A 24,776-nucleotide genomic window follows, 5' to 3' on the forward strand; every position below is an offset into this window, starting at 1 on the left:
GATGAAGTTGGTACTATAGTGCATGGAAACAATAGCATTATCTAGTTTGGAGCCCAAAGCATATTCTGCACAAAGAATGCACACAGGGCTGGTAGCTATGCAACATCTCCAAGACTGTAGAAAAGTACACCGCCATCTTTTCTGAGGGGATTTGTGTAGTCAGCATGTACTGTCAGGTCATAAGCCAATCATGGGAGAGAAGGGAAGAAAAGCAGCCTCTGGAAAGGATATTGAAGATCTTTTACAGCTGGGTTAGCAAACAGGCCAACATTAGTGATCAAGCAAGCATGCTACTTGCAGAGTAGCATACATTTACTGTGTATCATAAACACATACACACAATTGTAGTTATCCAGTGGACTGGACTTCTTAAGCATTTAAAATTGTATACTGTTAAGATAACATTGACCACAAACCTTTAATAATCTGTTTTGTTTTGTATTCCAACAGGGCTTTGAGGCTATCCATTTTAGCCTGTTTCATGTTTTGAGATTATCTTTTAAAAGTTTTATCTTTTGCAATTTGCCATGATCTCCTTGAGAACATGGACCTGTGTAATTTCAGCACTTAGTGAGAGTCTGAAGTTGTAAAGCATTAACAGGAGGTCTTTTATTGAGAAAAGTCCTCTTCTTAAGGGAATGGCTTGAGCTGCAAATATCCTGTACCCTGGAAGATACCATGACACCTCCTAGGTAGAGTTGCCCTTCTTAGGTGTATGTAAAATTTATATACTTTCTAGGTATTAGAGATTTGGAAACTTAACTGTAATATTATTCTTTGCAGAAAATCCCCTTCACACTATGAATAACTTTCTAACTTTTTTGAACTCAATTGTGAAATTAAACACATACTAATTTTGTACTCTACCATGCTTCCAGATGAAGTTGAACAAAAAAAATATCAAAACTGATCACTAAACTGATGACTTTAGATGAGTGTAATTTTATGTAAATTCTAAAAGATTTGGTAATTAAGAATGAGTTTGATTTTAACTACATTCTTCATTTGCTCTTAATTGTTATAACAATTTAATTCCAAAAATGATAAAATGGCATCTTTCCCTGATACACCTGCAAGTTTTTAAAAATTTGTTCAAACTTTAGGCCAATTAAGAAATAAAGGGGGGAATACCAGACAAAAATCATGATGTATTTGAAGATTACATTTTCTGGCTCTAAAACACTGAGTTTATTTATTCCTGTAAAGTTATATCAATATCAAATTCATCTATTCAAATTTCTGATTTTGTATCAAATAGGAAAATTGCCCCCTCAAAGCAGGAAAAAATGTGGAGTCATATTGTTTTCAATTTATAAAATATATCTCAGTTGCCTATAGCAGATATTTATTATCGTAACAATTCCTATTAATATTAAAAATTTAAAGTGCTTTTTCAAACATCTCCTTTGATTCTGAAATCATATATCTGCAAGAAAGGTTTATTACCTCCATGTTAGAAATGAGGTAATTAAAACACCAAGAGTCAAGCTAATCAAGGAACCAGGGTTATTATATCAATTGATAATACAATCCCCTTTTTCTGCTGCTTTCTCCACTGTTCTCTGCTGTAATCTGCATGACATTTGAAATGTTAATTAAACTTTAAAATCTGCCAGACATACAAACAAATAAATATATATCCCACATTAGGAAGATACAATAGTTTATTTAAAAAGTAATAGATTGGGGTGCCTGGGTGGCTCAGCGGTTTGGCGCCTGTCTGGCCCAGGGCGTGATCTTTGAGACCCAGGGTGAAGTCCTGAGTCGGGCTCCCTGCATGGAACCTGCTTCTCCCTCTGCCTATGTCTCTGCCCCTCTCTGTGTGTCTCATGAATAAATAAATAAAATCTTAAAAAAATAAAAAAATAAAAAGTAATAGATTTTTGTAACAACTCTTATTAAATTATTTGAGACTAAGACCTAACATTAGACCATGAAAAAAGAATTGCGGAAGATGTTAAATAAGTATAAACAATAACAACTGTGCTAACTAGGGCTGTTACATAAACAACATTTAAAAGCTATTATATAAAATGAACTTTTGGCATTAAGGAAATGGCAAGAACCTTGGGCTTAAAAAATGTATAAAAAATAAGTGGGATACTTACGGACTAGATAGAGCCAATAGTTTTCCCTAAAATAACTAGGAAAACGTCATCAAATATCCTTTATCTCACATATTAATTTTATTTTAGAAAAATACATACTCTCTTAAATGATTAAAAAAAGACAAATAAAAAACATTTTATGATAAAAATGCAATGCAACTCATTAAGAGATAATTATCTCAATTAGAATATAATTTTAAAACATTCTTTAAGGGAGATCTTATTTCTTCTAAGAAAAATATTTTCATGATTTTTGCTTTTATTTCCCTTGCTCGGGAAGAAAACATATCTAGAACATATCTAGAAAAAAAGTTGTTATGGCTTATGTCAAAGAAGTTACTACCCGTGTTTTCTTCTAGGATTTTTATGGCTACAAGTCTCACATTTAGGTCTTTAATTAATTTTGAATTTATTTTTGTGGATGATGTAAGAAAGTGGTCTAGTTTCATTCTTCTGCATGTTGCTGTCCAGTTTTCCCAACACCATTTATTTTTCCCCCCATTGGATATTCTTTCTTGCTTTGTTGAGGGTTAATTGACCACATAATTGTAGGTTTATTTCCAGGTTTTCTATCCTGTTTCATCATTTTCTGTTCTGTGTCTATTTTTGTGCCAGTACCATACTGTTTTGATTACTACACCATTGTAATATAACTTAAAGTCTGGAATTGTCCAGCTTCGTTTTCTTTTTCAGATTGCTTTGGCTATTCAGGGTCTTTTCTGGTTTTATACAAATTTTAGGATGTTTAGTCTAGTTCCATAAAAAATGTTGTTGGTTTTTTATAGGGATTATATTAAATTAAATATGTAGATTGCTTTGGATAGTATGGATATTTTAACAATATTTGTTCTTCTAAACCATGAGCACGGAATGTCTTTGGTTTAGACATTTGGTTAGGTTTATCCTAGGTATCTTATTATTTTGGTGCAACTATAAATGAGATTGTTTTCTTAATTTCTCTTTCCGATGCTTCTTTGTGTATAAAAGTGAAACTAATGTAACAGTATATGTTTTCTAACTGGAATTAAAATAAAAACTTTAAAATTATATTTTTCATTATTTAACATTTTACTCCCCATAGGGGTATGTATATCTCAGTGGAGCTCATTGAAAGTCAATGAAAAATTTAAGAACATCCATGCCCTGAACCAAAGGCAGACACTCACCATTGAGCCACCCAGGCGTCCCAGAATTGCCTATTTTATTTATTTAAAGATTTTATTTATTTATTCATGACAGACACACACACACAGAATGAGAGAGAGGCAAAGACATAGGCAGAGGGAGAAGTAGGCTCGATGCAGGAACCCAAGTGGGATTCCATCCCAGGTCCCAGAATCATTCCCTGAGCCGAAAGCAGATGCTCAACCTATGAGCCACCCAGGCATCCCAAATTTTTAACTTGGAACTAGGAATTTTTTTAAATTTTTATTTATTTATTCATGAGAGACACAGAGAGAGGCGGAGAAAGGCAGAGGCAGGAGAAGCAGGCTCCATGCAGAGAGCCTGATCTGGGACTTGATCCCAGAACTCTGGGATCATGTCCTGAGCTGAAGGCAGATCTCAACCACTGAGCCACCCAGGCATCCCAAATTGCCTATTTTAAACATAGTTTTAAAGAAAATATTTTATTATTTAAATTTCAATTCAAACTTACAAAAAACTATAACAGGGAAAACAGATGAATAAATAAATACATAAAATTCAAAATTAAAGCATCTAGAAATAACCTGGTTCTATATTTTATTAACATCATTCTAAAATTTACTTTATGTATACATACAGATTTTTTTTTAAGATTTTATTGCTTATTCTTGAGAGACACACAGAGAAAGAGCAGAGACACAGGCAGAGGGAGAAGCAGGCTCTACACAGGGACCCCGATGTGGGATTCAATCCCTGGACTCCAGGATCACGCCCAGAGCCAAAGGCTGACACTCCACCACTGAGCCATCCAGGCGTCCCGCATACAGATTTTATAATAGTATCAGTTATACTATAATTCTATCTAATAAATATATGATTTATTTTTGTTTAATTAAACAAAAAACTGAATCTGAAGAGGATTAGAATGGCAAATATTAATGCTAATTAATGTTTTAGCTATGTCAAGAGATATAATTTTTAAAAGACCCTTTTAATATTAGCAAAACAGTTTCATTGTTTTAATGGTTTTCTTAATAAAGTTTTAATTACTTTTACAGAATTTATTGAGTGTTGCTGTAAGAAATAACATGATTGCTACTGTTATATTTTCTCTTCTTCCACTTATTTTCCCATTATTTTCCCATACATAACAGTAGATCCACATGCAATTGAAAGAAACAATACAGAGAAATCCCATGGATCCTTTTCCCAGATTCCCTCCATGGTAGCATTTTGAAAACCCATAGATGATAATACTGACATAGATAAAGGCAAGACACAGAACTTTTCTATCACCTGAATCTTCACAGGTTTTTGTGTGAACACAACTTTTCATTTCTCTGGATGAAAGACCAGCAATGCAATTGCCGGTTACATAGTGATTTCATATGTGGTTTATTAAGACATTGACAAACTGTTTTCAGAGTAGCAGACCATTTTATATTTCCACTGGCAATATATGAGTGGAAGAGTTTCTCCATATCCTCACAAGCATTTGGTGTTGTCATATTTTACTTGAGGAATTCTAGTAGACACATATTCATGCATAATTAAATATGCATTTGCCTAATGAATGATCATGTTGAATATCTTTTTATGTGCTCTTTGTCATCTATATATCCTCTGTAGTAAAAGGCTCTGTCATTTATTTTGCCTAGTCTATAACTGGTTGTCTGTTTTTTATTGTCAAGTTTTTGGAGTTCTTTCTTTAAATACCTTGATAGTAGTCTGGAGTCAGAGATATGGCTTGGAAATATTTTCTCTAAGGCCATAACTTGTCTTTTCACCTCTAAACAGCATCTTTATCAGTTAAAAGTATTTAATTTTCAGGATCCCTGGGTGGCTCAGGGGTTTAGCGCCTGTCTTTGGCCCAGGGCTCGATTCTGGAGTCTCGGGATCGAGTCCCACGACCGGCTCCCTGCATGGAGCCCGCTTCTCCCTCTGCCTGTGTCTCTCATGAATAAATAAATAAATCTTTTTTAAAAAAGTATTTAATTTTAATTATATCCAACTTATCATTTTTTCCTTATATGGGTTACAATTTTGGTATCAATTTATATTTTCGTCTAGATATAGATCATGATTATTTTCCCCTATAGTTTTTTTTCTAAAAGTTCTCTATTTTTACATTTTACATTTAAGTGTGATCTATTTTGAGTTAATTTTTGTATAAGGTTGAGATTTATTTTATTTTTCCTACAAATGTCCAATTTTTCCAACACTATTGAAAAACCTATTCTTCCATTGGATTTCTTTATTACCTTCATGAAAAAATCAGCCAGACATATTTATTTCAATCTATTTCAGGGTTCTCTCATGTTCCACTGATCTGTGTCTACCATTGAACCAGTACCATATAGTTCTGCCTACTGCAACTGAATAATAAAAGTTGAAACTTGGAAGATTTATTTCTCTCATTTTATTTTTTTTCCAAAATTGCTTAAAAATTGAATTCCTTTAGTTTTCAATTAAAAATTTTGAATTATCGGGCAGCCTGGGTGGCTCAGCGGTTTGGTGTTGCCTTCAGCCCAGGGTGAGATCCTGGAGACTCTGGATCCAGTCCCATGTCCGGCTCCCTGCATGGGGCCTGCTTCTCCCTCTGCCTGTGCCTCTGCCTCCCTCTCTCTCTGTGTCTCTCATAAATAAATAAAAATCTTTCAAAACTTTTGTTTTGAATTATCTTCTCTATAACTACAAAATGTTGGAATTTTCCTGGGTATGGTATTAAATCTGTGCATCAATTGGGAGGAATTGGCATGTTTATTATGCTGAGCTCCTGATCCAAAAACACGGTATGTTTCTCTATTTATTTTGATATTCTATTTATTTTATCAGCATTTTTTTATTGCCCAAATAATTCCACCTTTGGCCACTGGGGGCTCTTCTGGTTGATTCCTTGTCCCTTTGATTTAGCCTCTTGGTGTGTGTGTGTGTGTGTATGTGTGTGTGTGTGTGTGTGTGTGTACAGGCTTGCACATGCATATGTGTATTTAAACTTCCTTACTTTTTTTTTAAGTTTCCTTTTTTTTTTAAATAATCTCTACATCCAAGGTGGGCCTCAAATTTATGACCCTGAGTTCAAGAGTTACATAGTCTTCTCACTGAGCCAGCCAGGAGCCCCTAATTTTCTTACTTTTAGACACTACACCTGGCCATCTTGTACATGTCCTGCTCCAGACCTGCAGTCAGCCATCTGTCCAAGAATCCTTGGTTCCTTCAACTGGAGAATGGTATTAATAATCAATATCAAGTTACTAGGTATGCTCATGGCTACTGGGTCTTGTTGCCTCTCTGCCTGTTCAGTTGACAGAGTAAGGAAATATACATGTATATATTTACCCATGTATATACACATAAGCTAAAAATTTCTGTATTCATTCATCTATATTTATATTAAAATAAACTAGACTCCCACCAATTTCTGCACTCTTCTCCATTAAACTACAGGGATCATTTTAGCCTTCTGCTTTGCTTCCTTGGTAATCTTCCACACCAAATGAAAAACCTGGTTTCAGTCTTCCGCCATCTGTTTATGTATTGTTCAACTCCAGTTAACAAACAATGGTTTCAAAATTGCCAACCCATACCCTTATAAGACACAACTTTATTACTGGTTCTTATTCATAGTTCTCTTTATCTTTAATCTTATGTTAACCCATCATTTCCAAAATTACTTAGGTCAACTGAATTTTCCCCTAGCCCCCCTCAGCAAGTTGTTTCATACATTTGTGGTAGATCGATGTCTTTTGTCACAATCTGAATTCTACTCATGGATCTCCTTACTTCTAGCCTGTATTTTACAGCAGAGCCTTCTGGCAAGCGTCAGAGAGAGGTAAAAATCTGTTTGATATTGAAATTGCAGTGCTATAGTTAATTTATTACAGTTACTGGTGATATCAGAATGAAGGAACATATAATTTCCTGTTGAAGTATAATACATAACTTTTATATAAAGACTTGGTAAAGCTTTACACTAAGGTTGAGGGTATTATGGACAGTGAGGTCCTTCTCATAAAACACACAATCTCTGAAATATTGGTATTAGCACTATTTTTCCTGTACAAACTTAATCTTGGGAAGACCGAAATTGAGCATCTCTTTGAGTTGACAACTCTTCCCATACAAATATTAACATGGTGCTGAGCTAATTTAGAAATATGAAGCATACAAAACAAATCTATTTCTACCATCTTTATTTTTATAAAATGAAATATTAAAACTTTTTTTTATTTTCTAGGAGCTCTTGTTACATCTCTAAGATAGTTTTAGAGGTAAAAGAAATCATGAATATGTTTTCTTTATTCTATTTTATTTTTTTGATCCTGTTACTGACAAGGTAAAATCAAAAGAGTGGGATCTTGCTCCAAAAGCAAAGGCAACAAAAGTAAAGAGGGACTACATCAAACTCAGAAGTTTCTGCACAGCAAAGGATATTATAAACAAAATGAAAAGTCAACCTACTGAATGGGAAATTATATCTGCAAATAAGGTAGTATCTGATAAGCACTTACCATCCATAATATATAAAGAATCAATACAGCAAAATAGCATAAAAACAAATGATCTGATTAGAAAATGGGCAGAGGAACTGAAAAGACAATTTCCCAAAGAAGACATAGAGATGACCAATAGGTACAGGAAAAAATGCTGAACATCACTAATCATCAGGGAAACACTAATCAAAACCACAATGAGATATCATCTCACATCTCTTAGTATGGCTAGTATCAAAAAGACAAGAAATCGCAAGTGTTGGCAAGGATGTATTGAAAAAGAATACCTTTGTGCACTGTCGAGCATGTAGATGGTACAACCACTATGGAAAACAGTATGGGCTTTCCTCAAAAAATTAAAAATAGAATTTCCGTATTATCCAGGAGTTGTTCTGGGTATTTATCTAAAGAAAATAAAAACACTAATTTGAAAAGATATATACATTCTTATGTTCATTGCAGCATTATTTACAATAGCCAAAATATGGAAACACCTAAGTGTCCATCAGTGGATGAATGGATAAAGAAGAAGTGAGGGATATTATATATATATAATATATACATATATATAATGGTATACTATATATATATAATGGTATATATACACACATATATATATATAATGGTATACTACTCAGCCATAAAAAAGAATGAAACCTGGCCATTTGCAATAATATTAATGGAACTTGAAGGAATTATGCTAAGTGAAATATATCAGGTATAGACAAATATAGTATGATTTCACTTATATGTTGAATCTAAAAAAAATGTAACAAACTATGAGCAAAAAACAAGCTCAAAGATAGAAAACAGACTGGTGGTTGCCAAGGCAGGGCTGGAGGCAAATGGGAGAAAGGGGTGAAAAATTATAAACTTCAAGTTATAAGTAAATCATGAGGATGTAATGCACAGCATGATGACTACAGTCAATAACACTGTATTGCATATTTGAAAGTTGGTAAGAGAGCAGATCTTAAAAGTCTATCACAAGGAAAAAAAGAGAAACATTTAAGTAACTATATATTATGAAATAAAGAGGAATTGACAGGAGATTTGATTGATTGCTTAAAATATGCTCATGGAGGGAAGCCTGGGTGGCTCAATCGTTGAGTGTCTGCCTTTGCTCAGGGCGTGTCCTGGGATCCGGGATCAAGTCCCACATGGGGGTCCTTGCAGGGCCTGTTTCTCCCTCTTCCTGTGTCTCTGCCTCTGTGTGTGTGTGTGTGTGTGTGTGTGTGTGTGTGTCATGAATAAATAAATATAATCTTTAAAAAAAATAAAATATGCTCATGGACACATGAGAAATAGTTACTTGCATTTCAATTTAATCAAAGTGACAATATTTTAAAGTGAAAAAAGGATTAACACAAGTGAGGAGCCTTTTTAAAATTATTTTATAATGTTTTAAAAAATTATTGTTATATTTTGAAATAATCAAGCACTGCTATTTAGCCACCACAAAACAAAGAAATCATTCAGGTGAGATTTGTTATCTCTTTGATAGTCATATATTAGTTAGGATTTAGGGAATACTTTTCATGTGACTCCTGGGTGGCTCAGTGGTTTAGCATCTGCCTTCAGCCCGGGGGATGATCCGGAGTCCCAGGATTGATTCCCACATCGAGCTCACTGCTTGGAGCCTGCTTCTTTCTCTGCCTTTGTCTCTGCCTCTCTCTCTGAGTCTCATAGGAATAAATAAGTAAAATCTTTCTTTTTTTAAAGGAATACTTTTCATTAGCCCATGTTGAGATTTCTAAGACCAATTTACTATTCTAATAAGAAAAAAGACAAATTCTATGTAGATATCAACATAGTGCCTTCCAGTAAATATTTCATGTTTCTCTCTCCAATTTTACACAATTATCTTGTCAATAAGCCCCAAAGTAGGACATGTTAAAAAAATTAAACCTATTTCTTAACTTTTTTACAGACTTACCCATTACAAATAAGAAAAATGAAATTACATTTACCCAAACCCTGTACAACTTGAAAAAATATTCAGGTTTTGTCCTTTGCTATGCTTTCTCATATTTTAGATAAATTGATACTATTTGGGCACAAACTTTCCCTCCTTTTCCTTGAAAAATAAACTCAGTTATCATATATAAATAGTTGTATTTTGATATCACCATTGCTTCTAGAATAGCCTCAATCACTATTACTTGTAAATTTTAATAAAGTAACTTTCAACTTCTATTTGAGGGACAAAATGGTATAAACTGTCGTATGTAGGATTTTAGCAGGCTAGAGAATATTACAATAGAGGTGAAACTTTTGTCAGTCACGTCCATCCTTTTTATAACTTCTTAAAGTGTCAAAAAATATGTCAGTTTAGCACACGTCTCAGTTATAGCCTTCTATAGCATATAAAAATAAGAAGCAAACATGTAAGAACTTTTGTCTGCATTTATTTTTGTAAATAGTTTTATTTAACATAGTCATACTTGTTCATTTCGCCTTGACTGTGCCTGTTTTTGCATCACTACTCATATTTAAGTAATTGCAAAAGAGACCCTATCTTCTGCAAAGCAATACATATTTACTATCTGGGCCTTTATGGAAAAAGTTTGCCAACTCTTCATTTAGGCATCGGAGGATTTTAAATGTGTTGATTCAATTATCCTAAGGTTTTTACACCATTACCTATGAATCTTAGAAATTATTTTCAAGAAATGCGCGGTCAGTTCTGTTCCAACACTTGTTCTAAAAACATGGACTTGTTCCAACGCATTTGATATATTAGGGGACAATTTGAGCATACTGCAAATTTTGCTTTTGTTTCTGCACAATTTATTCTCCAAGAAACACTACTTGAAAACAGAAAAAAAGAAAAAAAAAAAAAAAAAAAAAAAGCTGTACCCAGCTGAGCTGACCTGCATAGGAATACACGAAATACATATACACATGCCTCAAACATCTCCCAACTATTTCTGTTTACTGTGGTGTTGTGAGCCACACTTCCCCAGCTGGTGTTACAACTTCCCATCAGATTTCACATAATCCTCCTTCTACCAATTCATGCTAATCACAAACTGCAATCCCTTTCACACCCTCTTCCCCAAGCAAACTTCTGGTCCTTTCAAGGAAAAAGTGCCAAAATAATTGTAATATTTATGTATCTGTTAATCATTCCGTATGTGAAAAACAGTACATTATTTTAATAGGTTTTTATTCTGTGTATGTGTGACTGTGTGCCTGTTACTAACAAAGTTTCTGAATGTTGTAGTCTTAACTTTATCTTTTCTCATATGCCTTGTGGTTTTTATTGTGTGATTTCTGCACAACAGAGTAATTTTAGAAATACATATTTTCCAGTATAGCAAACTGGCTGTTCTATACCTCTGTTTCTTTATCTATGCATCCATCCACCATCTATCTGATTTCTCACAGAGAATTCAAAGTTTTGTTTTTGTAGTTTTAAGATTTTATTTATTTATTCATGAGAGACACAGAGAGAGAGAGAGAGAGGTAGAGACACAGGCAGAGGGAGAAGTAGGCTCCATGCAGGGAGCCCGACATGGGACTCAATCTGGAGTCTCAGGATCACTCCCTGGACTGAAGGCGGCACTAAACTGCTGAGCCACCCGGGCAGCCCGAGAATTCAAAGTTTAACAAGTACTTTAATCAAAGAATGTATCATACAATGGATTCGCATAATGTTCAAATTAATGACTCTTCGGGGATCCCTGGGTGGCTCAGCGGTTTGGCGCCTGCCTTGGGCCTGGGGCGTGATCCTGGAGTCCAGGGATCAAGTCCTGCATCGGGCTTCCTGCATTGAGCCTGCTTCTCCCTCTGCCTCTCTCTTTCTCTCATGAATAAATAAATAAAATCTTTAAAAAAAAATGACTCTTCAGTACTGCTATTTTTTCAATAATATTCATGATTGTTATATTAAAGGCACATTTCAAAGTAAATACATATATTTTTAGATTTGTTTATTGGAGCACCTGGTGGCTCAGTTGATTAAGTATCTGCCTCTGGCACAGATCATGATCCCAGATCCTGGGATCAAGCCCCACATCTGCTTCTCCCTTTCCTCCCTACTCATGCTATCTCTCTCTTTCTCTCTCTCTCTCTCTCTCGAGAGAGAGAGAGAGAGAGAGAATGCAAGTGATTGAGGGTGGGTAGAGGGATAAGGAGTGAGCAAATCTTAAGTAGACTCCATGCTGAGTGTGGAGCCCAACATGGGGCTTGATCTCATGACCTGGAAATTATGACTTGAGCAAAAACCAAGAGTCTGATGCTTAACCAACTGAGCTACCCAGGTGCTCCTGAAGGTAAATATTTTTAAAATTTCCTATTAGACTAAAACTTTTAGAATTTATGGATTTTTTTAAGGAAATTCTCAATGTTGGATATTCCAAATTTTTTGAAGCACCAGTTTGGAACAAATATGTCTACAATTTCTTCAAGTAGCAATGTTTTAATCGACATGTTTTTAAGCATGGTCATCTGTCTAGTTGTACCATTGTGAAGATATAAAATCAGCTTTCCTATGAATTATATCATGGAAGCCTACTGTAGGTAATCTTCAGTATCCTGAGAAGAGTGTCTAAAAAAGTCTGAACTTTGAGATTTTGCACACTTGTCAAATTCAAAGGAAAAAAGTACAGAATATTTTTGTTAAAATATTTTTAACGTGAGCTAACTTTGTATTAAATTAATTAATGAAACATGTTTCCCTTAGTGCACAGCATGTTTAAACTGATTAGTTAATTGGTTGTCTCTTTTTTATTCTGATTACAAATCAAAAAAGAAAAAAAAAGCCAGGTTTCTTATCAGCATTCATTTTATTTTGTGTTCAGTGAATGCTTTTAAAGAATTAAAAACCATAAATACATCTACATTCTCAATCACCTTAGTACTTTATATAGATAAATTATTATTAGAACTAGAGGTGTTAGCTGACCTGACAAGCATTATAGTAGGTGGAGTTAATTTTCTGATTCTGTGGAAAGAAACTTTTAAGTTTGGTAATTTTTCAACTGATTGAAGAATATGGAAACAAACTTCAGATTAAATATATAGTGTTGCTTAGTGAAAGCAGAATTCTTACTAACTACTCTTCAGAGGTGACTGATTTGTGTGTATATGTGTGTATATGTACACTTAGTTAAAAAGAAAAAATTGGGCTTCAATCAATTCTGTTGTGTATTTCCTGGAGTTCCAAAAACCATAGGTTCTAATAGTGTAAAAAATAAGAAGGTGTCTTTATTCAACTTACAACCCATAATTTAAAACAATGAATAGACAATTGTGTCAAATATCAGATTTTAAAAATGTACTCTGTTGAGCCCTGGGGTGGCTCAGTGGTTGAGCATTTGCCTTTGGCTCAGGTCATGATCCCTGGGTCCTGGAATGCAGTCCTGCTTCTCCCTCTGCCTATGTCTCTGCCTCTCTCTCTGTCTCTCATGAATAAATAAATAAATAAAATATTAATTTTTTTTGCTATGTCTAAAACCATATAGTGTTTCCTTTGAGTATTCTAGGTTCATGAAAAACACAAGTGGTTCTGAGTTTTTAATCAAGTAGCTTTTAATCACGTTACTTGTATAATGGAGTCAATGAAAGCTCAGAATTTATTAGAATGTAGTGATTTTATTTTGCTTTCCCTCAAAAAAATTATGCTTTTGATTGTTGCAGGGATTAGATTATTAAGTCTAATATTTATTATAACAAATATAATATTTTGAAAAGTAAACACTATTCTTTTAGGTTTAACTTCTCAACAAACTTAATAATATCAAATTAAAAATAAAATAAAGTGATGTTTGTTTCATATGCTTCATATTCCAGATTTCCTTTCAACTACACTTTTAACATTTTGTTTGTTTGTTTGGGGTTTTGTTGGTAAAGTCCAAAATTAAGAAAAATCTTAAAATTGTTAAATGTATGTGTGCTTACTCTCTCTAGTGAATACTGTAAAAAAAAAGTAAAACCTCTGTTCGAGTATTGTGATATGCAAGATATTTTGCATTGTTTACCCTCATAAATGTTAATACAAACAAACAGGAAAGGATATTTGGCTAAACGGTATAGATAGTTATCACATTCTATTTTCAAAATAGAAACTTTTAAACTGAGAGTCAAGCTCATATTTAGTGTTCTTAGACAACTAATTTGTAAATGGCAAAATTTATAAAAGGAAATCAAATTTTTGAATGAGAGATACATGTGAATTAATATAATTTGTTTCATGCAACAGATGGATAATATGTGAAACTAGAAAACAAATCTAATTTACTCAATGATCAAAGGATAATTCAGAAAACAATCTGCCAAAAAACAAGGAATAAATCCAAAGAAATAAAATATAATCTATCAGCAGATGAACATTAAGTACAAGAACTGACCCTAGGAAAACCACCATCAGAACTTTCTTGACTTTTGAGGGGTCTGCTGACATATATGTCACCCCTAAACATTTTTTAAGTGTTCCTGAGTGCCTGGCACAGAGACAAAGAACCTAAGTAGAAAAACAGTGTCCTCAGAAAACTGGAGCAAAATGCCCTTTTTTTCTTTTTCTAATTGTAAAGAAATCATTTTCACTTTAAACTTATTTATAGAGATATCTACAATTTAAAAAATCTATGACTATTATCCAGAAAATGATCTTGAGTAAAAGATTTATCAAGTCCATATTTCTTCTGTTTAAACCAATAAACCATTAATTTGTCCTACCAGCTAGACATTAGAAGGAAATAAACATATTTACATAACTCTGTTCATTTTCAACTTGGGAAAAATTAGAAAAAAAAATTTGACCATTTTATCAACCAGTAATCATAGAAATCTTTTCTGGTTGTAAGAAGGAAAACAAAATTGAAGAACAGGGATTTGAGTAGAGATTAAATGTGTGTGTGTGTGCATGTGTGTGCATGTGCATGTATTTATCAACATAATGCCATGCTGCTTTAATCATCTCTTCTAAAATTTTACATATTTCAAAAAGACTCTGATATCTAAATAAAGTAAAATACATTTCATTACTGAGAAGCCTACCAGGATCTAAATATCTAAAAATTATCTTTTTTTCATGATTCCGTTTTTATACGTGAATTGGCTGCCACTAAATCCACTCACACATTTATACTAGGGCTTCAGCATCTCTGATTGCCCTTTTCCCCATGTTTCTGCCTTGGCCATTTCTACTAAATCATGTTCCTGCCAACCTTTGTCTACAATGAATGCCCTATTATTTAGTAATTGAATGTTTATGATGAGTTGTAATCCCATACTGCAACAAAGTGAAGTAGCTCTTGTTTTGATGAAGGCCCAGTCTCCATGCCAGAGACCCCAGAGACAAATAACAGCAGCCTTGATTCACAACTCTTTACCACTTTGGGCCCCTTTTACATTCTTTTTGAGTTTCTGATCTAATTACATATCCCATGGACTGTTTGTAGTTGGTATACCATCTTCCTCTTTTGCCTGTCTCTGGCATCTTTCTTTCTTTTTTCTTTTTTCTTTTTTTAATGTTCATCCTATTTGGCTCACACTTTAATCCTCCATTGGATTCTTTCTTGTCATTGACAAGTCAGTGCTGATCAAGATGGAACCAGGAGAGGTGAAACCCTGAGAATCACAAAGTGTCACTTTTCAAAGAGATGGTTCTAGCTTGACAAAGGTTTGGCTATGTTTCTTAAGCTTTAGATTGGTTTTAACAAGTCTCCTTTTCTTATTTTGGGACCATAAGTGGGGAAATTTTCTCATCTCTATTCACTTATGGATCTGGCCTTGACACGTCTTTCCTGACAACTCCAGGGAAGATTTGTGAATCTAATAGAAATCACTGAGATGCATTCTGTAATAAATGATGGAATCTTAGACGTTATTTATGCAATAATTCATAGTATTTATAGAATCTTGGATCTTTCCTCCACTGGCCTCCTGGTTTATCCTTCCCAAATTCTTTTTTTTTTAAGATTTTATTTATTTATTTATTCATGAGAGACACAGAGAGAAAGAGGAAGGCAGAGACATAGGCAGAGGGAGAAGCAGGCTCCATGCAGGGAGTGGATGCCGGACTGGATCCTGGAACCGTGGGATCACACACTGAGCCAAAGGCAGATGCTCAACCGCTGAGCTACTCAGGCATCTCTATCCTTTCCAAATTCATGAAAGAGTGATTATCTATCTTCTTCCTTCCTTCTTTCCGTTCTTTTTTTTTTTTAAAGATTATTATTATTATATTTTTTTACTTATTCAGAGAGAGAGAGAGAGAGAGAGGCAGAGACACAGGCAGAAGGAGAAGCAAGCTCCATACAGGGAACCCTACATGGGACGCGATCCCGCGACCCCAGGATTACACCCTGGGCTGAGGGCAGCCTAAACTACTGAGCCACACGGGCTTCCCATCTCCTATTTTTATATATCTATATCTGTATTAGTCTGTTACGTGAAATCTATTTTGATTTTCTTATCAATTTTATGTGACTTTTAGATCTCAAATCCCTGTAGAAGCCCACCAACTGAATTAGTACTTTCTTTGAATACAATTCCAAAAAATATTTTGGCTTTTTAGCATTTAGGACAGACTTTTAGTATTTTAATTTTTAGTAGGGAATTATGTTTGCTCATAGTATGTGTACTGGGATAGATATTGAGCTGTGGTTGGCTTTGTTTAGGTAAGAGATCTTGGTGATATATATGCTTATATGATGTGGGTTAATTATTTCTCATTCTAATTATACTATTTATTTTATTTTTATTTTTTAAAAAAGATTTTATTTATTCATGATAGACATAGAGAGAGAGAGAAAGAGAGAGAGAGAGAGGGAGAGAGGGAGAGAGGGAGAGAGGGAGAGAGGGAGGGAGGCAGAGACACAGGCAGAGGGAGAAACAGGCTCCGAGCGGGGAGCCTGATGTGGGACTCCATTCCTGGACCCAGGATCATGCCCATAGCCGAAGGTAGATGCCCAACCGCTGAACCACCCAGGCATCCCTGATTTTACAATTTAAAGAATATAAATAATCAAGATCTAAAATAAAGTGAATTATATCTTCACAATTTCCCAGCCAATTATTAAAATCCAAAACATTATTATCATGAAAAATATCTCATAATATTCAAAATACAGTTTATTTAAACATAGCAGAAATTCAAGGAGAAAATGGATTGCAGTCAACAATATTTTCAAACTGAGCATTATTGGTCATTACAGAGTCAAATGAGGTTCATAATATGTGATTGAGTAGTGAAAAGCTCTTTATCCCATTATCAATCCCTTGAGGCAAATGAAAACGATTGGAAAAGGAACCCTAACGCACTATAAATAATATGTGTATATGTGTTCAGGAGTAAGGAGCGATCTAATGTGATTTTGTGGTGGTATATATTAGGGGTTTGCATGGCATATAAAGAGAGTTTAAATTCTGTGGTGTTCACAGATTGTGAACCTTCATAAAATCAGTGGTGCAGGCAGTAGGCACCACAAATGTTTCAAGGGAATTGGTGTACTTATCATAAAGCAGTCACAGATGATAATCTGAAAACTCTAATTACAGGCTTATCGCAGTGTGAAATCTTTCATATTGAAAATAATGCCACAGTATACATTTAGTTGGTATGCGTAAATATCAATGAAAATATCAATAGATGGAACCTGTCCTCTTAATATTCATTAGACACTCCAAACCACAGTTCACCTTTTTCTGTAAATGATAATTATTTTTTGTTGTTGCCATGAGGAGCTATAGAAAAATACCTTATTTTAATTATAAACACTCACACATTTCTTTGCTGCAGAAGTAGGTCACACTAGCACCTCAGTGTGATTAAAAATTTTTTTTTATCCTATGGCTTTTTTTTTTCTAACATGTGTTGGAACTCCTTGACTACCATATGGGAGCCTGACATAAGCTGCATTCAAAAAAGCTGCACCTGTATGCCTCTCCCGGCCGACGTTGCATGTTGCATGTGTTCATTTTCCAGAGATACAAATGGTATGGAGCGAAGGGAGCATCACCTTTGGGTATCCATTATTCTGGCGATCACCTGGGGATGGCCAATTTGAAACCACCTTGGAGGTAAGAAATCAACTAGGTTTGCAGAAGAGGGTGACGGCTGCAGGGCTTCACTTTTGCTGGATGTCATTTAACATGGATGAACTGTAAGTGCCTAAAATGGGGGTGCTTATCATGGAGAAGCACTGGGTTTATATGGCCACACAGAAAGCTCAGTGCAATATTGTTCAGCATAAAAAGGGAGGAAGGGCAGCAAGCAATGCAGAAAGTGACAAACCATTAAGCTAATCCTATAAAGATCTGGCCTGTCAGGCAGCACATTTCCTGAATACTTAGAAAGCATGAGAGAGGCTTATTAATGGTTCATCACAGTTCTTACACTGCTTACATGGCTAATATGCAAACACTGCCCTTTCTTAGTTGGGATTTTCAGCACATCAGGACGTCACTTCCATGGCTACTGTATTTTTTTTTCCTCCTGGGTAATTGAAGCATTACCATAGAAGACAATGATTGATGATGTCTTTAAAGGTCTAAAAAAGCACAGGCTATTTTTGAAACTGTGCCATGTCTATATAAGGAGAGAAGAAGGAACAGTCTGAATTCTACAGTCTGCTAGAGCAACAGCAACAAAGCGCTGAGGCATATGCAGAGCACAGGGCTACTTTCGTTTTTTTGTTCCCACTCTGCACCCTTTCCTTCCCCTTTTTGAGTTACTGCCTGCTGCCCATTAGTGCAGGGATGGTCTGGAGTTTGTCACATGCTCAGAGTAATTAGACCACCGGTGCCAGGAAAGTGTGACTCCACACCTCATCCTTAGGAGCTGCAAAGCTCTTCTCACCTTTGAAGGCTGCTGGAGTGAGTTGAAAACAAGAAATAGTGGTGGTGCTGGTGGGATTACCATAGTTTTGCATTTAGCACAACAGCTTTCTTTGAGGTATTTACAGCACTTTGAAACTACCACCTTATGTCCACGCATCCCTTCCCCTACTTTTTATTTGTCGTTTTCTTCTCTTCAGCTCTTCTGTCAACCTTTATGGGTGTTGGTTCAATCCAGTAAACATTTAGGAGGAATCTGCAACACCTTACTAGGTACTGAGAATATGAAACTCTTTATGTATGCTTTTATTTAATTCCTGGAAACAGGATTGTAAGATAGGCACACATGGTAACAAATGTCATTTTAAAATCACTGTGTGTTTTTTTTTTTTCTTTTTTCATCCTTGTACCAATAATGGGTAAAGACACAGAGAGAGGACTTATTTTTGAGGGATAGGAGAGTGAAAGTTGGGAACAAAACATTGGTTTAGGTTAATTCATCTCTATGCCCTCAAAATTACCTTAAAAGATGGAAAAGCTAGGGCCTCGTTCACTAAACCATTTGAGCTGCTCTCCAGTGTTTGATTTAATACATATTTAGTACTTGTCAAATATATAACTAAAGTCATAAAACCTAAGGAAAACAATAGGAAGCACACTATTAAAACTGGTTTTTGTTTCTGTTTGTTTGTTTTGTTTCCCTCAGAGCAATTCTGGCCATGTCAGTTTGGGCAAGTTACCCAAATTTTCTGGGAATTCAGTCCCTCATTTATACAATGAATATAATAATAACTGGCTTAAAAAGTGTTCAGACTATTAAAAGAGAAAATAAAGAGCACAGCGTATGACACACGGTAATGAATTCATATTCCCTTTGAAATTGGGAAGAAACTGTTTTTGCTCAGTATTATTTGGGGAAAGATTCTTTTATAATAAATACAGAACTGTATTTTTCCTCCTCTTTTTGACTATGAAACTTCTTATAACCAGGAATGATATATTTTATTTGGGGAGTATTTTTTTAAAAGATATATTTATTTATTCATGAGAGACAGAGAGAGAGGGGGCAGAGACACAGGCAGAGGGAGAAGCAGGCTCCATGCAGAGAGCATGACGTGGGCCTCGATTCCAGGTCTCCAGGGTCTGGCCCTGGGCTGAAGGTGGCACTAAGCCACTGAGCCACCTGGCTGCCCTATTTAGGGAGTATTTTTCGTTGGTTGACTATTCCATATTTTTCATGCATCATAGAACGAGGAAGTGCCTAATAATATTATAAGTGAAAATTAGGATGCAGATGAAGCAGTTGAAGTGATTTTTTTTTGCAGAGAAATTGAGGCAAACAGGATAGGTTGCCTAAAGTCACATTAAAAGATAATGGAAGAGAGGAAAAATAGAAGAATAACAGAAAAAAATTAGAGGACCAGAATAGAGGCTTCAGAACCTTTTCAGCTAATGAGTATTACTTTTGAGGCTTGACCAATACTTTCACAAAAAAAGGGGGGAAAGGAGTAGTGTTTGGGTGGCCCAGTTGGTTGAGTGTCCAACTTTTGATTTCAGTTCAGGTTATGATCTACCAGTCTTGAGATGAAGCACCATGTTAGGCTCTGTGCTTAGCGTGGATTCTGCTTGAGATTCTTTCCCTCTGCCCCTTCCTCTACTCCCTCTCTATCTCTCTCATAAATAAATAAATAAATAAATAAATAAATAAATAAATAAATAAATAAATAAAAAATAAATCTTTAAAAAGAAAAGAGGAAGGAAAATTACTCTTCTCTGAATCATAAAATCCTGGAGCATAGCTTCACCACAAATTAAATCAGCTTACAATGTAATGTATCTAAAAATACCACTTTGTGTTTCCAGTTTTCTTCCTCATCATTATCTTGTGCTAATGCTCCTTTTCATATTTTTCTTCTTTTCATATTGTTAGCTAGGCCTTCTCCAGCTATGTGCTTATGACTCATTTCAAAAAACGGGTGTATGAGTTCATTTGGAATCCAATACCAGAAGTTAGCCCAAATATTCTCTGACCTTCAGGAAATCAAAACTAACTAGAAATAAAAGAAAAAAGAAAAGGTCTCTTCAGACTCAAACCTAATTCAAATACATATTTGATTATTATACATTTTTTAAGTCTCTGACAGTAGTGACTATGAGAATATTGCCAGCAGATTCACATTAATCTCTCAATATGTTTATTTTCCCATCTGGGCTTTAAACCTAAAATTAAATTTTTATATAATTCTAACCAAGTTGATATCATGCATTCTTTCCATTAATAGTTTTATTCAACTGTCAGTATACCATGCTTTACATGGCAATGGAAAGTTAATTTGATTCACTTGTGATATGCTTTTAGGCTCTGAAGTTCTAACATAATGAGGTAGTGTCTCCTCTGCTTCAATGTACTACACTGCAGGGTGATCCTGTGGATACCTCAGCGTTCTTGTTAAAAATGCTTTATCTGTATGCCCCATCCCCAGCATGTGCACATACCAGATGTATCATTAAAACTTCAGAAAAAATTGTTCATGGCACAGGGAAAGAGTCTCCAGAATGTCTTGGGAAGAAGAGCAACATATATAACAACTGCTGTATACACTTCAAGCATCAAGATATTTTGGCCATTTGGTGATAGGGGTTGGAGATAGGAAACTTCTTTACAAGTCATCTGAGAGGTTTTTCAATTTCTAGCAATCACATTTTTACAGTGATAGGAATTGGATGACTGTTAGAATCCATCACAAACAGAATAAAAATTAAGCCCAGTAGTTGAAAGAATTTTTGTTTTAATTGATAGAAAGGATTAATGAATAACTAGCTGACTACAAGCTCTCCAGGAAATCTGGATATATCCAAAATAAAATCCTTCTTAGGGCCTGACTTGCATTCCTCCAAAATTCATATGTTGCAGCTCCAAACTTCAGTAGCTCAGCATGTAACTATATTTGGTGTTTGGCCTTTAAACAAGTAAGTAAGTTAAAATGAAGCTGTAGGTGCACCTGGGTGGTTCAGTTGGTTAAGTATCTGCCTTCGGCTCAGATCATGATCCTGAGGTCCTGGGACAGAACCTGTATTGGGCTCCTTGCTTGGCTGAGAGCCTGCTTCTCCCTCTCCTGTTCCCCCTGCTTGTGGTCTTGCTCTCTCTCTCTCTGTCAAATAAATAAAATCGGGACACCTAGGTGGTTCAGCGGTTGAGCATCTGCCTTTGGCTCAGGGCCAGGTACTGGGGTCCCAGGATCAAGTCCCACATCAGGCTTGATACATGAAGCCTACTTCTCCCTCTGCCTATGTCTCTCTCTCTCTTTCTCTCTCTCTCTCTCTCTCTCTGTGTGTTTCTTATGAATAAATAAATAAAAATCTTGAAGATAAATAAGTAAATAAAAAATAAAATCTTTAAAAATAATAATGAAATGAAGCTGCAAGAGTGGGCTCTAATCCAATTCAACTAGTGTCTATAAAAGAGGAATAGAAAACAAAGAGAGACCCCAAGGGTAGGTTGCACAGAGAGATGACTCTAAGGAGATAGCAAGAGGGTGGGTGGCCATCTGCAAGCCAAGGAGGGAGGCCTCAAAAGAAACCAAACCTGCAGACACCTTGACCTTGCACATCTACATTTCAGAACTATAAGAAAGAAATTTTTGTTGTTTAAACAAGCCTCTCTATTATGGCAGTTTACCAAGCTAATATAATCAGAAACATGGAATTCTTTTATCTTTTTAAGATTTATTTATTTATTCATGAGAGACACCAAGAGAGAGAGAGACAGAAACATAGGCAGAGGGAGAAGCAGGCTCCCTGCAGTGCCCCCCATGTGGGACTTGATCCCGGATCCCAGGATCACGCCCTGAGCCAAGGGCAGACGCTGAACCCCTGAGCCACCCAGGCATCCCAGAAACATGGAATTCTTTATTAACATCTACATGAGTTGTTCAAATTATTTACCATATTCCTTAAACTGTAGCATAGCCCATACAACAATATTGATAAATCTAAAAGCCATTCCTCAACCTTGGTTTCTGTTTCATTTTGCATTACTTTTGACCCGTGGATTTTTTTTTTTTAACTATTTTCAACCACTGCTATGCAACACTGAATGGCTTTTCAAATTAGTTTTTACTGCAGACTTGATGACTTTTTTTTAATGAATTCAATCTAAAATTACAAGGCAAAACAGTTCTTATATGCAAAACTTACATTGCTGTAAAGTCATTTTGACAACCCAAGTTTTTTGTTTTGTTTTGTTTGTTTTTATTGAAGTATAATTAACATACAGTGCTATATTAGTTTCAAGAGTACAATATAAAGATTTAACAATTCTTTACATTACTCAGTGCTCACCATGATAAGTGTAGTCACCATCTGTCACCAAACAATGCTATTACCATCTTATTGACTATATTCCCTATGCCATACTTTCCATCTATGTTTCTAATTTTGTTACTAGTTTGCACCTCTTAATCCCCTTTATCTATTTCACCCATCCCCTATTCCTTTTCCCCTTGGCAACCACCAGCTTAGTCTCTGTCTTTAGAAGTCTGAGGTTTTTTTGTCTCTTTCTTTCTTTGTTCATTTGTTTTATTTCTTAAATTCCACAAATTAGTGAAATCATATTGTATTTGCTTTTCTCTGTCTGACTTATTTCATTTAGCCTAATACCCACCAGGTCTATCCATGCTGTTGCAAATGACACGTTATCACTCATTTTTATGGGTGAGTAATATTCCATTGTATTTCTATTCCCTTCACTTCAAGATATGATGTTCTGTATTTTCCAACTTTCACACTAACTTTTTTCTCCCTTTCTTCATTGCAGGTTTGTATTTCTAGGATGTTGTGTTTATATTCTTTATCTCCCTCTGCATTCTCTATCAAGGAAATTTCATATACTCCCACATGCAAAACCTCCAATATTCTATGAATATCAGTGCATTGCCTTACTTCTCTTGTGGTAAAATTAGTTTTTTTCTTTGCTTTTTAGTAATAGATATCTTGACAGGATTTATTAGAGTGAAGATGATATTCAAGGAAGGCACTGTTGGTGCTGCTGTCATTAGCTTTGTGGCCAGGAAGGAATCTTCATCCACTGTAAGTGTTTGTTTTAATAAAGACAAGTTCCTCCATAAAATAAGGGTCCAATGGAATCAACATGCCATGTGGGGAGGGGTGGTTGCTCCTGAAGTAGGGTGTTGTATTAGAAACTCAGGTTTTGTTCAGCTCTGACCAAGCAGTGGCTATATTCTGATTGGTCTTAGAGATGAGAGGTTTATAACACTAGGTCAAATATAATTTTTATGTACCATGGCCATTCTGTTATGTAATCCCATTTATAAGCCCTAATGTGATTTTCTATCAAAACCCTGGCAACATTGCTATGATCCTCTCACTGAGACATCAGTGGGCTCCATACAACATTCTGGCACTTCCAGCAACATTGGATCTGCTGAGGTTTAAGAGCAAGGAGTAGAGTCATTCATATTACCATGTAGGTTAGCCAGACAACCATCATGTTCTTTGGATTTCACTAAATGTCAGAAGCATATGGACTAGTTCATCACGAAGTAGGTCTCCTACCTAGTGGTAAAAGTTAACTGGTATAGTAACAAAGAATATTCTATTATGACTCAGACACTGCACCCTAGAAATATCAGATACAAGACAGTACTTCCTGTGTGATTCTATGTACATCAAGCTCAAAATCTGACAAAATAAATGGCTATTGAAGTCAGGATAGTCTTTGTCTTTTGAGAAGATGGGTTATAGTGAATTAGAAGATACACAACATAACATGCAGAGGACTAAGTAAAAATATAAAGTGTATTAGTTGGTGAAGAAAAAATAAAAAAATATCCAACAATAAGGGAAGATGTGGGTATCAGAGATGGACTATTTAATTTAGATAGGAGCATGGTGAGTCTTTGCTGGGAATGAAACAAATGAGGTCAGAGCATACCATGGTGTGATCTAGAGCAGGATCATTTCTGGAAGAGTAAACAGTTCTTTTACCTGTGACATTTGCTGTATAATGGTCTATTATCACATCAGATTAAAAAAAGCAAAGAAACAACAACAAAAAACTAGAATTGTCCACTGAATTAAGAAAATCATTTGGCATAATATGATTCCATTTATTATGTTAGAGAGATTTTAAATCCATTTAAAAACAGCTTATTACTAGATTTAAAATTACATTGTGCTCTATTTCATCAGTGATAGTATATTGACATGTTAAAAAGCAAAGTTT

The 24,776-nt window shown here is 35.1% G+C and overlaps 1 long non-coding RNA gene across 1 annotated transcript in view; it reads left to right on the forward strand.

Moving 5' to 3' along the window:
- LOC106558612 overlaps positions 1-24,776 on the forward strand; it is a 42,906-nt gene that overhangs the window by 5,962 nt on the left and 12,168 nt on the right. The window contains exons 2-3 of the long non-coding RNA XR_005353599.1: positions 17,682-17,776; positions 23,514-23,620. This is a non-coding gene — a long non-coding RNA (uncharacterized LOC106558612). The remainder of the gene's footprint in view (positions 1-17,681; positions 17,777-23,513; positions 23,621-24,776) is intronic.

The sequence above is a fragment of the Canis lupus genome, chromosome 1, assembly GCF_011100685.1.
Source record: "Canis lupus familiaris isolate Mischka breed German Shepherd chromosome 1, alternate assembly UU_Cfam_GSD_1.0, whole genome shotgun sequence".
NCBI classification, from domain to species: Eukaryota; Metazoa; Chordata; class Mammalia; order Carnivora; family Canidae; genus Canis; species Canis lupus.